General features: G+C 45.1%; 1 long non-coding RNA gene across 1 annotated transcript; it reads left to right on the forward strand.

The window, feature by feature from the left end:
* Positions 1 to 376: 376 nt before the first annotated feature.
* LOC102555790 (uncharacterized) lies at positions 377 to 14585 on the forward strand. The gene is made up of 5 exons (XR_357830.5): positions 377 to 2787; positions 5767 to 6026; positions 6179 to 6253; positions 11095 to 11265; positions 13805 to 14585. It is a non-coding gene; the product is annotated as an uncharacterized LOC102555790 (long non-coding RNA).
* The last annotated feature ends 1453 nt before the right edge of the window (positions 14586 to 16038 follow it).

Genomic DNA, 16038 nt, shown 5'->3' on the forward strand with positions numbered 1-16038 from the left:
TAAGAGTCAGCTTTAGTTCAACCTCATGTCTCCTGCGGCATCTTCCCCACACTCCGAGAAGAGTACCAGGTAGACAAGATTAGGTGATATTCTACCTTCCTTCTTTCTGCCCTAGCTTGGGGCCTGAAAACACAATTTCCTCAGTTGCTCCCCTAGGCTCCAAAGGACCCAGACTTTGTGACTCGACCCTCTAGCTGTGCCTTCTGGAATGTATTTAATAAGTAATTCAAGGAGGATCTAGAAGAGGTGACTTCTCATTTCTAGGTCTGAGCACTGGGTAACCAAAGATTGGCACCTTCTAGTTCCACGTTGTCCTGAACGATCTGTCCTCCTGGGCAAGAAGAGAAGAAAGGCTGTGGCAGAGTGACTGCCCCCCCCCCCCCCCCCCGCCGCCTCAGAATGAATAAAGCCAGGCGGGAGGAACAGTTGGCCGAGGGTGGAGGTTGGCCTAGTGAACCTTTGCCTTAGTCTGGTTCAGCTAGGGTCAGGAGTAATGCAAGCTACTCCCTCTTTGATCTCCGGAGTGACCAGAGATCTCTCTGGTAGCTTTTTGGAGAGAATCTGTGTCCCGTTGGAGAGCAAGAGGAGAGATTTTGAAAAGCTGGTCTTGAGATGGCATGATGTCATCAAATCAAATTTATAGAGCGGTTTCAGAAGGCCAGGCCCAGGGAATGAGGGGTGCTGATTGGTTTACCAAGTTCAGGATCCAAACCCTGCCTGGAAAGCTTGGTAGATGACCCTGGACAAATCATTGACCCCTTCTGGATAAATAATTGCCCTGGCAAAATGAAGGGCACATTCTGGTCCCCAGGACCCTTCTTCTTCCTGACTAGTGAGTTTTCGGGGAGGGGGAAGATGAGTCATTCTGCCTGTACTATAGGCTAGACTGGGGAAGCCTTATCCCCTTCCCCTTGTTTCTCTGATTCAGAAATGGACTCATAGGCAGGCATGGTGTCAAATACCTGTGATCCCAACCAGGACAAGACAATCAGGAACTCAGTCATCTTCAGCTACACAGGGAGTCTTGTGACCAGCCTGAGGAGAAAAAGAGGCAGACAGAGAAAGGGGCTGTTAATGTCAACATCAGTAGCATTTTTTTTTTTTTTGAGACAGGGTCTCATATAGCTCAGGCTGACCTGAAATAAATCGGAGGATGACCTTGAACTGTGATCCTCCTGCCTTCTTTTGTCTTATGAAATTACAAAATTGCATCATCACAGCCAATTTTATGTGATTAGCCCATGCACACTGTACATGCACACATGGGGATCAGAAGGCAACTTGTTGAAGTTGGTATCTCCCTCCACTGTGAGTCCAGGGATTAAACTCAGGCCATCAGGAAGCACCTTTACCCTCTGAGCGGTCTCCAGGGCTCCTACTGTTGCTATTGTCTTGAGACAAGGTATCATGCTGGCTTCAAACTTACTAAGTAACTATTGTTTTCTTTCTTTCTCCCCCCCCCCCCAGCTGGGGACCGAACCCAGGGCCTTGCGTTTGCTTGTCAAGTGCTCTACCACTGAGCTAAATCCCCAACCCTCTTTCTTTTTTTTTTTTTTAAGATTTATTTATTTATTTTATGTGAGTACACCCTTGTTGTCTTCAGACACACCAGAAGAGGGCATCAGATCGCCATGACAGATGGTTGTGAACCACCATGTGGTTTCTGGGAATTGAACTCAGGACCTCTGGAAGAGCAGTCAGTGCTCTTAACCACTGAGCCATCTCTCCAACCCCTATTGTTGGTCTTGAACACCTGATCCTCCTGCCTCCTGCTCCAAAGTGTTGAGATTATAAATCTACCAACATGCTCTCCTGTGCCCAAAAATTCTAATCACAGTGAAATGAATATAATGCTACTGGCCTTGGAAATTGACTGATTAGTTGAATTGGTGTGCTGGATTACTTGAAATGATAAAGGGGATGGTGGAGGAGGAGAAGGAGGTAGAGGCCAATATTCTTATAAATTGTGTGTTGTGGGCCTGGTGGTATAGATAATACCAGCTACTCTAGAGAGATTGAAGCATGAAGATTAAAATGTCAAGGCCTGCCCAGTCAATTTAGAAAGATGCTGTCTCAAAATAAAAGGTTAGCTGGACATGGTGGCACCCACCTTTCAGGCAGGTCTCTGAGTTCAAGGCCAGACTGGTCTACACAGAGAAATCATGCCTTGAAAAACTGAAGTGGGGGGGTAGTGAAAATGATAGAGGACTAGTCTGGCATCTTGAAAGCCCTATGTTCAATGCCCAGCACCGTACATACACACACAGCAACATTAATAATGATAATAGTAAAAAAAAAATACAGCTAAACTATAACGATAAGTAAAATAAAATAAACTAAGATGTCGGCTGCACATATAGGCAGAATCCCTTGCCAGTTCCAGGCCAACCTGGAGTACATTCTAAGACTTAGTTTCAGTAAATAAATAAGGCTGGGTGTGGTGGCGTATATCTGTCATCTCGCTCCTTGAGGCAGAGGCAGGCAGATCTCTGTGAGTTCCAGGCCAGCATGGTCTACATAGTGAGTCTCAGGCCAGCAAGGGCCACACAATGAGACCCTGTCTCATAAATAAATGAATAAATAAATGAATGGATCCCGTCTGCAGGTCATAGTGCATAAAGGAAAAGAATGTGGCTTTAGACTTTGATTTGTTTTGGTTTTTGGTTCTTTTTGACACAGGGTTTCTCTGTGGAGCCCTTGCTGTCCTGGAACTCGATTTATAAACCAGACTGGCATCGAACTCATAGAGATCCTCCTGCCTCCATCTTCCAAGTGTTGGGATTAAAGGTAAGTGCCGCCACCACCCAGCTGGAATGTTAAAACAACAACAATGACGATGACAATGACAACAACGTCGATGACGACGACGACGACGACGACGACAACGACAAAGGTATTAGTAGAGGGTGCTGCAGGGCGCAGCCTTCTGAGTAAAGAGGCACCATCTTCATCAGATCAGACTTTTTGACATGAGACTCTGGAGTTTCCCAAAGAGAAGGGATGGGTGTAGAGAGTCATAAGATCCCCACTTAGATTCCAGCCACTCCTCCATTTATGTGGAATCTTGCTTGAATTGCAGTCATGTGTCTGAGGTACCAGACTGTCGGTTTGGGGAAGGTTAACTGGTAGGAGCTCTGTGCAAGTTGAGTGGAGACTCTGTATCCTGATAACTTTGAGGGGGAGTCACTCATCTTTCCACAAGCACCCCCTCATCCTTGCTTGTAAGACAGTTCAATAAAGTTATTAGTCCTCCAATGCAGACTTTGAAGGAACCCAATCCAAGAAGGATTAGAACCTTAAAAAGAGAGGGGTAGGCATTTATATTTCTCTAGGGACAAACCTATTGGTAACAAAAGACACACTAAGAAGTAGAATTTACTTGAGAGATGGCTCAGTGGTTAAGAGCGCTGACTGCTCTTCCAGAGGTCCTGAGTTCAATTCCCAGCAACCACATGGTGGCTCACAACCATCTGTAATGGGATCTGATGCCCTCTTCTGGTGTGTCTGAAGAAAGTGAGAGTGTTCTCACATCCATGAAATAAATAAACCCTTTTTTTTTTTAAATAAACACTCAGATTAAATAGAGATGAAACCAAGGTAATTAAAATCGTTCAAATGGGCAGAGCATGGAGGCTCATGTCTTTAATCCCAGAACTAGAAAGGGAAAGGAGAATCTTTGTGAGTTCAAAGTCAGCCTGGTCTACAAAGTTCTGGACAGTCAGGGAGGGCTGGTTACACTGAGAAATCCTGTCTCAGAAAAACAAAATCAAAAAGACCAACTCAGGCAGATGCAGGCTGGCCTACACAGTAAGCTTTGAGACAGTGTTCTCTGTGTATACTTAGCCAGCCTGAAACTTGCCATATCTTAAATAAAATTTCTGATGAGGTCAGAAAGATAGCTCTAAACATTAAAAACAAAACAAAACAAACAAACAAAAAAAACCCCACTTCCTGGGCAAAGCCTGATGTTAGACCAGGGACCATCCAGGAGACCACATGAAAAAGTAAGATACAGACCAGGCAGGTGGTGGCACACACCTTTAATCCTAACACTGGGGAGGCAGCGGCAGGCAGATCTCCGAGTTCAAAGCCAGCCTAGTCTATAGAGTCAGCTCCGGGTCAACATGAGCTACATGGAGAAATCTTGTCTTCAAAAATCCAAAGGGGTTGGGGTTTAGGGGAGAGGGTAAGAGGTAGTGGCATATATCCGTAGCCACAGCACTCCTAAGGCAAGAGAGAAGGTGAAGACAGGACACTCTCCCAGAAGCTCAGCCGGCTGGCCTGGAGTGTGGATCCCAGTGCCAGTACAGAGTTTCCTAACCTAGCCCAGAGCTGTGCAGGCCAGTACCCCAGGCACAAGTCTGTAATTAGGGCAATTAGGAACTCAATAAAGCGGAGAGTGAGAACCACCTGGAAATGGTCCTCTGACTATCACATGAGTACAAATGGCTATACTCAGGTACAAATCAAATGACACACACAATAAAGAGAAATTAAAAAAAACAAAAACAAAAACAAAACAGGTTGGGGACTTAGCTCAGTGGTAGATCGCTTGCCTAGGAAGCACAAGGCCCTGGGTTCGGTCCCCAGCTCCGGAAAAAAAGAACCAAAAAAAAAAAAAAAAAACAAACAAACAAACAAAAAAAAAACCAGTTTAAATGAAGCCAAGAATAGTGGCTCAGACCTACACTCTGAACACTAAGGTTCCTCACAGAGTTGCTCACAATAGCAAAGGCAGGGGCTTATAAAAGGTGAAATAATCACATGCTATTTTATTAGTCATATACAATACTATCCAGCCTTAAAAAGAAAGGACAGGCTGGATGTAGTGGTGTACACATTTAATCCCAGCCCTCAGAAGGCAGAGGTAGATGGATCTCAGTGAGTTCAAGGCCAGCCTGGTCTACATAGTTCCAAGACAGCCAGGGCTCTGTAGAGAGGCCCTGTCTCAAATAAATAAATGGATAAATAAGAAAGAAAGGAAAGGAGAGGACATCCTGACACTTTCTTTTTTTTTTAATATTTTATTTATTTATTATATATATGAATGAGTACACTGTAGCTGTCTTCAGACACACCAGAAGAGGGCATCAGATCTCATTACAGATGGTTGTGAGCCACCATGTGGTTGCTGGGATTTGAACTCAGGACCTCGGGAAGAGCAGTCGGTGCCCTTAACCACTGAGCCATCTCTCCAGCCCATCCTGACACTTTCTAAAGTGCAGGAAAACCTTAAGAAATGCTAGCTGAAGTAAAGCAGGCATGAAAGGACAGACACTGTATGAAAGGTTGAGGACTGGACCCCCTCCCCAGTCAAGGTTCCTGGTTAAGGACACGAAGATCGAATCCCTGAAGGAGATCCACCTGTTCTTCCTGACCATCCAGGAATCTGAGGTTTTGGACTTTTTCCAGGTTTCATCCCTTGAGAATGAGCTTCTAGGGGCTTGAAAGATGGCTGAGAGGTTAAGAGCACTGACTGCTTTTCCAGAGGTCCTGAGTTCAATTCCCAGCAGCCACATGGTGGCTCACAACCATCTGTAATGGGGATCTGATGCCCTCTTCTGGTGTGCCTGAGGACAGCCACAGTGTATTCATAAATAAAATAAATAAATAAATCTTTTTTTAAGATTTATTCATTTATTATATATAACCATGTGGTTGCTGGGAATTGAACTCAGGACCTCTGGAAGAGTAGTCGGGTGCTCTTAACCGCTGAGCCATCTCTCCAGCCCAAATAAATAAATCTTTTTTTTTTCTTTTTTTCAGAGCTGGGGACCGAACCCAGGGCCTTGCGCTTGCTAGGCAAGTGCTCTACTGCTGAGCTAAATCCCCAACCCCCCAAATAAATAAATCTTAAAAAAAAAAGTGCTCCAAGGAGGTAGCCACTGCCACCCTATTTTCTTGCCAGCCTTTCCACTGTAGAGAAGCAACTTGGGGAACAAGATTGGCAAACTCCATGCTGCCCCATGCAAAAGTGACAGGCTGCTATGGCTCTGTGCTGGTGTGCCACATCCCTGCTCTCAGAGGTAAGGCATGGACATTGTCATTGCCCCCATGCCCACTGTGGTAGTTTGAAAGGAAATGGTCCCCATGGGCTCATAAGGAGCGGTGCTATTAGCAGGTGTGTTCTTGTCGGAGTAGGTGCGTCTCAGTAACTTTCTGCATTTCGTGGGTCCAGATGCTCTACTACTGGGCCAGCACCTGGATGCTGTCTTGCTTCCTGCCATGATGATAGTGACTAAACCCCCGAACGGTAAGCCAGCCCCAATTAAATGTTTTCCTTTATAAGAATGGGTATCTCTCCGGAGCAATAGAAACCCTAACTAAGACACCAACTAGGAAGCTGCTCCCACTGGCTGGTGTTGATGATGGCTACACATCAGCCAGGGATGCAGGGCTACCCTGGGTAACTTCACCAAGGCCACCTTTGATGCATCTCCGAAACTTACAGCTATTTGACCCCTGACCTCTGGGAAAATACTCTGTTCACTAAGTTTCCCTCTTAGGAAATAGCCAACCATGATGTGAAAACCCACACCAGAGCCTCTGTGCAGAGGACCCAGGCTCTAGCTATGGATACCACATAGGATTTTTTGTTTTGTTTTCCAAAGCAGGATTCTTCTGTGTAGCCCCGGCTTTTCTAGAACTTGATTTGAGTTCAGGCTGGCCTCGAACTCACAGAGACCCACCTGCCTCTGCTCCCCAGTGCTGGGATTAAAGACATGTGCCACCAGCACCGGGCCCATATAGTATATATGTAACTTTTTTAAAAAAATTATTTATTTATTATATATAGGTACACTGTAGCTGTCTTCAGACACACCAGAAGAGGGCATCAGATCTCATTATAGTTGGTTGTGAGCCACCATGTGGTTGCTGGGGTTTGAACTCAGGACCTCTGGAAGAGCAGTCAGTGCTCTTAACCACTGAGCCATCTCTCCAGCCCTATATGTAACTTTTATTCACCTGATGTAATTGTTGTCTCTGAGGTTTACTACCTCAGACTGCTAACCTAAGCCTAGTCCTGGAAGTGACTGTAGCCTCCATATAATCTTATCTAGACCTAGAATGCTTTTAGAGTATGAGACTTACTGCTGAATAAGCATCTTGTTCTTTCTGATCTCTGGCTGGCTGGTTCAACTCCGCTGTTATAGTTCAAAACTCCTCTCTCCTCTAACTGATTCAATCTGGCCTCTCTTGGCCTCTCTGAATTGCTCTGCTTGGCCTCAAACTAACTCTGACAATGTGTTCTAATCATCTGGGTCCTTCTCATTCTCTGGCTTGTTCTGTCTTCACCTGTGTCTATCTTGTACTTTCTCTGCAACCTGTCTCTCTATAACTGTCCCAGTAAATCTGCCTCCTTTCTCCCTTCCCCCACCTCTCTGCACTGCCCCTCAAGTAGCTCTCTTTCCCCTATTCCCCTGAGAGCCGGGCAGATCCTATTCTGTCAAATCTTTCTCTAATTTGATGTCTAACTTTATTTGCCGCTCAGTTAGACATCACTTTCAAACAGGGCTGCTTTCATCTACAAACTAACTTTACCCTCATTGTTTGGGATTAAAGGTGTACTAAGGGTGTGTCTGCATTCCAGCCAGGGGCATTAAAGATGTGTGCTAGGGGCCAAGCCACACCACAGCCAGAAAGTTGTTTTTTTCTTCAGTAAATAAACAATCTCGGGGTTCACAGTGTGATCAAATATCCTGCAACAGGATATTTTTTCCGGAGCTGGGGACCGAACCCAGGGCCTTGTGCTTGCTAGGCAAGCGCTCTACCACTGAGCTAAATCCCCAACCCCCAACAGGATTTTTATATGAGGAAAAAAACGAAAGTGAATTAGCCTGTTTTTAAAAAGAACCTGGCATAGTAAAAGTCTTAGAACCCGTTTATATAAAAGCTCAGCTCTTACCTCGTGGGGAATAAGAGAGAGTTTATTCTGAGCCAAACACGAGTTGCCATGGCCTGGGAGCATGGATCGGGGTTGCTCGGAATAACATTTTGCTGAGGGAGGCGGTGCATACCTCTGAGGCAGAGGCAGAGGCAGGAGTGTCTCTGTGAGTTCAGGGCCAGTCTCAGTTATGTATCAAGCTATAGAATACTATCTCAAAATAAACCAAATATATGTTACCAAACAGAAGGTCATAAATAAAGGTTTAAGGCTTTTGGCACATCCTTTGAAGGGGAGTGGTGGGGGTTACAGCAAAGTGCAGACACTGAGTAAGTGGAAATTATAAATTAGGGCATCGCCACAGGCATTAGTGGGAACAGCAAGCTACAGCACAGGGCTGGGAACAGCTATGAGTTTCAGAGATTTTTCTTAACTTCTGGGGTAATGAGAGGTAGGAGTGGTCTGAATTCATTTCAAAGATTTTTCTGGATAGTTTAAAGGATGTTAGATCAGACTCAGAGACAGGCAACAAAATATATTTTTTAATTGTTTGTTTGTTGTGCTGCTTGGTTTTTGTTTTGTTTTGTCTTTTTTTTTTTTCTAAGACAGGGTCTTACTATGTAGCCTTGGTTCACCTAGACTACACTATGTAAATCTCAAACTCACAGAGGTCCACCTGCCTCTGCATCCCAAATGCTGAGATCAAGGGCGGGTGCCATCATGCCTGGTCACAAACGGTTATTAAAAGAGCAAAAGATAGCACAACATATCTGCAACGCATGACTCTCCATGATGTTGGGCCTGTAAACCTAGCACTTGGAAGATGAAGGCAAGAGGATCAGTTTAAGGACATCCTCTGCTACAGTGTTGGAGGGTAGCCTGGGCTACAAAAAACCTGTCTCAAAACAAACAAACAAACAAACAAACAACCACAATTGCAATAAACCCCACTAATCTCCCCTCTCCAACTCTCCACAACCAGTCAGTCTGCCCAGATCTTATGATCAGGTAGAGAAAACTTGTTATTGGCGAGGGATGGGGCTGGGTAGAATGTTGTTTATAAGGTTGCTGATTGGAAAGATGAAGAAGGTTCGGTTTGGTTCGATGTGGGGTGTTTTTGCTTTCATTTTATTTTTTTATTATTTTATTTTTGTCTGTGCCAGTATTTTGTGAGTGCTTGGTGCCCTTGGAGGCCAGAAGAGGGCAGATCCCCTGGAAGTGGTCAAGAGCGACCATCTGGGTGCTGGGAATCAAACCCAGTTTTTCTGGAAAAGCAGTCAGTATGCTTAACCCCTGAGCCATTGCTCCAGCCCTGGTTTTTGTTTTTTGTTCAGTTTCTTTGAGATAGGTTTTTGTGAAGCCCCAGTTGCTTTGGTTTACTACGCAGCCTGAGCTAGCCTCAAATTCACAGCTCACCCCAGCCTCCAGGCTGCTAGGATCACATATGTGAGCCACTGCTGTTCACGTGCTCTGCCAGAAAACAGACACATCTGGGTCTTTTCACAATCAGAATTCATTTGAGTCACAGTTCGTTCAATAGCAATGAACTCCCAGGGAGTAGTGGTTCTGTTGGCAGCCACTTGCAAAGTCTCGTTTTCCTTGACAGCTGAAGAAAACACAAGCTCTCCCAGGCTGGTGTTTTGTGTTTGCGAGGTGTGTGTATGTTCATATATGTGCACATGCACATAGAAGTAGGCGGGCCAAAGGTCATGGTCAAGCATCTGGTTTTCTCTCCGCTTCTTTTTTTTTCTTAAAAATTTTGTCTTTCTTCTTTGATAATTTCATGCATGTTTACACTGTATCTGGGTCCTACCCGCCCTTGTTTTCCCTCCCACTCTCCCAGGACATCCCCTCCCTTCCTGGTATCCCCTCCCATCTTCCTGTCCTCTCCTTTGTTTTTCCTTTATCGTAATTCACGGAGCCAGATGTGTGCTGCCTGCCGGAACGTTGACTGGTCTGGTTGGCCTTATCTCATCCAGGTCCTATGCCAGTAACCAGAGCATCAGTGAGTGTGCGAGCTCACGACTGTGGTCTGAATAGAGCATTGCACAGCACTGCTCCACACTCGGGCTTTTATAGCCTTTTGTTCCAGTGTTCCCTGACCCTCAGGATGGGGCAAGGAATTACAACTAATATAAACGTCTCATTTGAGGCGGAACACTCCACAGTTAATTATTCTCAGCACTCTGACCAGTTGTGATTCCTTGCTTTCCGCTGGGGAAAGCAGCCTCTCTGGCCAAAGCTGAGAACCACATTAACCTATGTGTATAAACAGACGTCTTTAGACATCAGTTTGGTTACCTGTCCATTTAGCAAAACAACCACAGTAGGTTTGACTTTCCGGTGCACAACCTCCTAAGCCATGGACTTTTAACCAGGTTTACAGCTCCAGGTCTGAATTCCCATCAGTGGAGGGAGGGCATTTGAGGTGGAGCAGGCCTCAAATTCAAGCCGAAAGCAGTTGCAGTTGGTTACTCTGGTAACCTGCGTGTCAGCATTATACCAGTGGGCACATCTTGCCTGGTGAGTTGGTGTTAGAACTTTCAGAGTTCAGTGCTGAGAGATACCGGTTTTCTCCCTAGCGGCCTACAAAGCACCTTCCAGACTTATGAAAACCAGCTAGCTAGGAGAAAGATCTCAGGACAGTTCTAAATTGATTTCTCCATGTCCTGAACTTCAGCAGTGTGGTCTAGCCACATATGTGCTTCTGGCAGGTAACAGAGAACAATGGTAGTATCAAGCTATTCCACCTTTTGAGAAGTTATAAAGTATCACCTTTATTTATTTTATTATTTTATGTGTATAGATGTTTGGCTACGTGTATATCTGTGAACCATGTACATGCCTGGTACCCAAGGAAGCCAGAAGAGGATGTCAGATCTCCTGGGACAGAAATTATGTGTGGTTGTGAGCCACTGTGTGGATGCTGGGAAACAAACCCTTGGTTTTCTGCAAGAGCAACACGTGCTCTTAACCATTGAGCCATCCTCCCCCCACCCCCACCCCATTCTTTGGTGGGGTCTCACACTGAATCTGGTGCTCACCGACTCAGCTACACTCCAGGGATCTTCTGTCTCCAAGCACTAGTACCCCTGGCTTTTTACCCATGTGCTGGAGATCTGAATTCAGGTCTTTGTGCTTTCGTGGCAAACACTTTATGGGCTAAGTCATCTTTCCATCTCAATCCTAATTAATGTGTGATTTTTCAGATCACCCATTCCATATCACACAGTAAAAGAAACTGAAGTGGACACGTATATAAAGGCTTACCGAATGGCTGGAAAGAGTTTAAGAAGCCATAGGGAAACTCAAAGGCTTTCAAAAATCCTGAGGCAAAAAAGCTCGGAAGCTAACAGAACACAAGGAGAAACTCTACCTTGGTAAGATAAGAAGCCCAGGCAGAGGAGCAGTTGGGGTTGGTGGGGGTGAGACTCTGGCTGCTGCTGGGCCGCAGATTTAGGTAGAGAATGAGAATGAGGTCCAGCTGCAGAGAGGAGGTGTGGGACCATGGAGGCTTAGGTGCACAGGACAAGATCTGGTCCAGGTAGACGGATAGATGCAAGTTAACATAGATGAACAGGAGGACCCATAGAGGGAGGCTGAGTAGGCTGCCTCAACAGTGGGGACTGAGCAGAGGTGAAGCCCCTGGCTCAGTGGGGAGTTCTCTGGCCATCAAATCCTTTTTTGTAGTCTGTATTTTTATATGGGTACTTGGCCTGTATGTGTTATCTGTGCACTATGGCAGTGCAGTGCTCATAGAGGCCAGAAGAGGGCATCAGATTCCCCGGAACTGGAGTTACATGCAGTTGTGAACCACCAATGTGATGCTGAGAATTGAACCTGGTTCCTTTGAACAGACAACCATTGTTTGCATATAGATGTTGTATAAGGTTTCCACAGTAGAACGCAGATCAGCTTTTCACGTTTATTTTTCCCATGAGACAAGACTCTCATGTAGCCTGGGCTGACTTCAAACCCTTAATCCTTCTGCAAGGACAGGGAGAATCATGAGTTCAAGGCCCACCTGGGCTACAGAACAAGTTTTAAGGCTAGTTGGAATAGTTTATATCACTATAGCTCAGTGATAGACCGTTAGCCTATGGTGACTGCCCTGGGTTTAGTCCCTAGCACTGTAAAAATTGAGGGGAAGCTGGGTGGCGGTGGCACAGGCCTTTAATCCCAGCATTTGAACCGAAGAATCTCTGAGTTCAAGACTAGCTTGGTCTACAGAGGGAGTTTCAGGACAGCTAGGGCTACACAGAGAAACCCTATCTGGAAAAAAAAACAAAAACAAAAAGGAGGTGTGCGGAAGGAAGAGAGCCAGTGAGAAGACTCAGCAGAAAAAATCAACTGTTACCAACCCTGATGATCTGAGTTAGATCTTTGAAATCCACTCAGTAGAAGGAGGAGAGCAACTCTTGTAAATTGTCACCTCACCTTCACATGTGCCCTGTGCCTCCAAGTACACACACACACACACACACACACACACACACACACATACACCCCACACAGTAGACACACACTCCACACATACACATACACACACACACGCCCCCCCACCACACACACACACACACATGCACATATATACACATACCACACACACTACACATACACACCCCCACACACACACCCACACACAGTACACACACACTCCACACATACACATACACACACATACGCCACACACACACCACACATGCACACACATGCACACACATACACATACCACACACACACTACACACACACACCCCACACATACACATACACACACATATACCACACACACCACACATACACACATACACCACGCACACACATATACTACACATGCACATATAACAAACACATGTACACACATACACACCACACACACACATACACACATATATACCCACATTACACACACTACACACACACCCCACGCATACACCACACACACCACACATACACACATACATACACCACACATGCACGCACATACACCACACATGCACACATACACACACATACAAACACAACACACACACATACACACACACTGTAATAATATTTTTTTAGTGCTTTATTTTCTAATACAGTCAACATGGCTGTGTGTGTGTGTGTGTGTGTCTGTGTGTGTGTCTGTGTGTGTGCGTGCTGGGGATGGAATTCAGGGCCACACACTCACTTGGCAAGCGCCCACCACTGAGCTCCAAATCTCCAGCTTAATTGTAACCTAATAAAAAGTTTTATTAACAGGCCCGAGGGAGGCTTTCTAATGCCAGCCATTAGTAACATGGGCTGATGTTCAATAAGGTTGCCACAGTAAAATACACAGAGCTATTCTAGTGATGTAGCCCCAGGACTGAGGGGGCTGAGGCGGACAATGAAGAGTTTGAGGCTAGCCTGGGCTATAAACCAAGATCTTGTCAAACAAACAAACAAACCTTGAGAACAAAAGTGTTGTTGTTCATAGCTTCCTGTTCTAGCCTTTGGGCACTGGCCTCCATGTCTAAAGCCTTGACTTCACTCTCCAGCAGAGAGAAGAAGGAAAGGGTAAGAGGCAGGAGGCAGTGTTTTACTCGCCAAGGAAATTTAGAAGACTTAGAACACAGTGCTTTTATTCTGCTAATCAGACCAAATAGATCCTACGGACCAATACCAAAATGTCCCATAAATGAACAACAACAACAGCAAAAAGCCAGATAAAAATACTCTAAAAAATACCCAGATGTTTCTGGTTTTCAGGCTGAAAGTGAAAACGAGGAACTTGCCTTGCCTTGCTGCCTGGTGTAAAATTAACTTGATCACAGCTCACAGGAAACTGCAAACCCAGGAAGGCAGGCTGAAGAGATTGCATTTATTTATTTATTTATTTATTTATTTATTTATTTATTTATTTATTTATTCATTTATTTATTTATTTCTGCAGTCCCAAATTGTAACGGCTGGAGTAAAGTTAAGAACAGCTGCTCTTCTAGAGGACTCCAGTTCAATTCCCAGCACCCTCCTGGCAGATCACAGATGTCTGTAACTCCAGTTCTAGGGGATCTGACACCATCATACAGACACACATGCAGGTTAAACACCAATACATGTGAAATAAAATAAGTTAAAAAAGGAAAAAAAATAAAGACAAAGAAAAAAATTCAATCCCCACATGGCCCAAATATTGTGAAAGCCTTGGTTTTTGTAAAGAGAGAAAAAAAAACCCTCTTTGTTTGAATGATGTAATTTTTATCTTTCCTTGGGTCAAAGTCAAGACCTAAGGTCAACTGTGAGGTCTTGAGTAAAGACTGATGCATGCAAATCCTTCTTCTGCTGTGCATTGGTTCGTCAGACATCCAGCATGTAATTCATGGTATTATGTGTGTTGTTGGGTCCTGGATGTGGAGAGAAGAAGGATAAGGAGGAGGGGGAGGAGGAGGATGAGGAGGATGAGAGGAAGAGGAAGAGGAGGAGGGGAGAAAGAGGGGGAAGGAGGAAGAGGAGGAGGAGGAGGAAGAGGAGGAGAAGAGGGCTGGAGAGATGGCTCAGTGGTTAAGAGCACTGACTGCTCTTCCAGAGATCCTGAGTTCAAATCCCAGCAACCACATGGTGGCTCACAACCATCTGAAATGGGATCTGGTACCCTCTTCTGGTGTGTCTGAAGACAGCAACAGTGTGCTCATATACATTAAATAAATAAATCTTTTCAAAAGAAGAAGAAGAGGGTTGGGGATTTAGCTCAGTGGTAGAGCGCTTGCCTAGCAAGCGCAAGGCCCTGGGTTCGGTCCCCAGCTCCGGAAAAAAAGAAAAGAAGAAGAAGAAGAAGAAGAAGAAGAAGAAGAAGAAGAAGAAGAAGAAGAAGAAGAAGAAGAAGAAGAAGAAGAAGAAGAAGAAAGGATGTTAACTTTCAAGGAGCTTGATGTTGATGTTAGCAGGGGGCTCACAGCCTAGGGATAGTGTAGCAAAGGCTGAGTGAGAGGGTCAGGGGCACCAATGACCTCTTGGCAGTCTGAGCTGAATTCTGAGCCATAAGCAGTTTGCTTATTTCCTGTTGCTACTGTAACAAATTACACATGTTTAATGCCTTAAACTGGGGGTGGTGCACACACCTGGGGTCCCAGAACTGGGATGTCTGAGGCAGATGGATCCTGAGTTTGAGGTTTGAAACCAAATGAGCTATATAGCAAAGTTAGAGGACCTTAGGCTAATAGCAAGACCCTACCTCAACACACACAATAAACAAATAAACAAATGAGAGACAGAGAGACAGAGAGAGAGACAGAGAGAGACAGAGAGACAGAGAGAGTGTGTGTCCTGGAGACCAGAAGTCTAAAGCAAGTTTAATGCCACTAAAGTCTAGGTGTTTGTAGTGAGAGATAAAATTTTAAATTAACTCAAAACACAGTAACAAGATCTGACTGAGGAAGACAGATGGCTAAAATTACAGAAGAACTGATACTGACACAGTTGTTTTATCACCAGTGTGAGCAGTCGTTCTGTCTCAGTGATGTTTGTTTAAGCCCCTTATACCTTACAGAGAACATTCCAGGAAACCTGCCGGCCCAAAGCCTAACCAGATGTGTTTCAGATGCAGATGCTTCATCAACTCCGACCCACATTTACTCTGACAGGACAAGAGATAAGATTTGCTCTCGGAATAATGAGGACTGGAAGACCCGACCCTTCTCCTGATTTAGTAGCTTTGTTCCAGAAATGGGGGGGCCATAAAACCTTTTGGCTTCCCCTCATCTCCTGGGGCCATAAAACCTTTTGGTGCCTCCTTATCCTCTAGAGTCATAAAACAGTTAGACATCTTACAACTCTGTGATATCTCTGGCATTCCTTTCTGATATCCCCTTTTTTCCCTGAGGCTCGAGGCCTCTCCCCTTTAAAAAGCCCCTCTCCCAACCACTCGGGGCCGTGCGCGGGATACGTGGGATACGTGTCGGCCCAGAGATCTCTGTAATAGGTCTCCGTAATAAACCTCGCCTTTGCTTATTACATCCAAAATGGTCTCTCTGTGTCTGGGGTCCGCGATTTCCCAAGACTTGAGTAAGGGTCTCTCTGTGTGGGATCTTTCAGTAGTACACTAGTTTCTTAGAAATGTGTACAACATATGGCCCATGAGCTTATATGCATCCAAAAAGCTAGGAATGAGGTCTAACACTGTGTATTACA

The sequence above is a fragment of the Rattus norvegicus genome, chromosome 10, assembly GCF_036323735.1.
Source record: "Rattus norvegicus strain BN/NHsdMcwi chromosome 10, GRCr8, whole genome shotgun sequence".
Lineage (NCBI taxonomy): Eukaryota > Metazoa > Chordata > Mammalia > Rodentia > Muridae > Rattus > Rattus norvegicus.